Source organism: Galeopterus variegatus, unplaced genomic scaffold, assembly GCF_000696425.1.
Source record: "Galeopterus variegatus unplaced genomic scaffold, G_variegatus-3.0.2 Scaffold3689, whole genome shotgun sequence".
Classification (NCBI taxonomy): Eukaryota; Metazoa; Chordata; class Mammalia; order Dermoptera; family Cynocephalidae; genus Galeopterus; species Galeopterus variegatus.
The window spans coordinates 50,418-52,342 of record NW_007729800.1 but is presented as its reverse complement, the minus strand read 5'-3'; positions in this window follow the sequence as shown (position 1 = coordinate 52,342).

The following is a 1,925-nucleotide window of genomic DNA, read 5'->3' as shown; positions in this document are numbered from 1 at the left end:
TGCTTCCATACTTAGCTCTTCGTTATCCCAAAACCAGATCCACCTTTATTTTCTTATAGCTATCTTATAACTGTTTTATAGTTGACTTTTTTTTACAACTATAGAACATTGTTTTTTTAAAAAAAAGATGACCGGTAAGGGGATCTTAACCCTTGACTTGGTGTTGTCAGCACCACGCTCTCCAAGTGAGCAAATCGGCCATCCCTATACAGGGATCCGAACCCGTGGCTTTGGTGTTATCAACACCGCACTCTCCCAAGTGAGCCACGGGCCGGCCCCATGCTTATTTTAAAAACACAAACCTGATCTTATTATTCCTCTGTTAAAAATCTTCCCATTGAAGAAAGTGTCTTCCCATTGTAGGAAGATAAAAGTCAAACTTGGTAGCTTGGCATATCAGCTCTTTGGAATCTGGCCTTTCTTTTGGCTTCATTTCCCATCTATGCTCCTAGGAATAGGAGATCACTTGCAGTTCCCTGAATTGTTAATGCTGTTCCATGTGTCCATGTCTTTACAACTATAGATCCCCTTCTCCATGCCCTGTCACAGTCTGTCTGATAAACTTTTATTCTTCCCGTAACTCACAAACATTACCTCTTTTTGTGAAAAGTTTTCCCTATTTCTCTCCATCTCAGTCCCTTTGTAATCTCCTAGAGCCCTCTGGTCAGGTTGTTATTGACATTTCTCTCATTAGGTTATTGTCTTAGTCTGTGCAGCTATAACAAAATACTTGAGACTGGGTCATTTATAACAACAGAAATTTATTTCTCACAGTTCTGGAGACTGGGAAGTCCATAATCAAGGTGCCACTAGGTGATGTCTGGTGAAGGCCTGGTCTGCTTCCAAGATGGTGCCTTGTCACTGTGTTCTCCAAAGGGGACAAATGCTTGATCCTCTCAAGGCAGAAGAGAGGAAGAGAGCTAACCCACTTCTTCAAGCCCTTTTATAAGAGCACTAATCCCACCCATGAAGGCTCTGACCTCATGACCTATTTACCACCTAAAGACCCCACCTCTTAATACTATTATATTGGTGATTAAGTTTCAACATATGAATTTTGGGAGATACATTCAGGCCATAGCAGTTGTCTCTCCCCATCCTATGAGCTCTTTAAGGGAGGGGAACAAATCGTATTTATTGTTGTCACTGCCCAGCACAAAAGGGCACACAACATTTGTAAATGTGTGAAGCATTAATTAAAATATAGTTTTGGATGGTGAGCCATTTACAGAGTGGTGGAAATGTTTTTTCAGAATTTTCAAATACAGATTAAAAAAAAACTTTCCTTCTATTTTTTAGAAATATGACTGTCAAAGATGGTGCTAACCTGCAAGGAAGGTAACATCATAAAAATATGACACATGTGTGTTAAACATGGCTTTTGATGTGTAGTATTGGAGACAAAGAAAAGATGCCACGGGGCAAAGCTATTGATGCAACTGCAATGTTAAGAAATCCCTACCCCTTACCCCACCCCCAGCCTCTCCAGTCCCTCCTGCCTGCAGCTCTTTACTCCTGGTTCTACAGTGCTGAGTTCCAAAGCTCACACATTCCTCACCCAAATGCTAATTTGCACCTCCTTCTCCTACCAGGTCCACTGGGAGCTTTTATGTACAAGAGGCTCCTCCTGATGGCTGGCTGCTCAGAGGCTCAACCCTATTTATCCTTTGCCACAGTTTAAAAACTCAGGGTTTCCACGGAACTGATTCACATACCAATCACACAATCTCAAAGCAGGGCATGTTAAAAAAAGAAAGGAATGGGTTCTGGTCAAGATGGCAGAATAGATGGTCCCCAGTGTCACTCTCTCCCACAAATCAACCAATTTACAACTATAAAAATGTAACATCAGGGCCGGCCCGGTGGCGCACTGCTATAGTGCGCCGCTTGGGAAGTGCAGTGGCGCTCCCGCCGAGGGTTCGGAT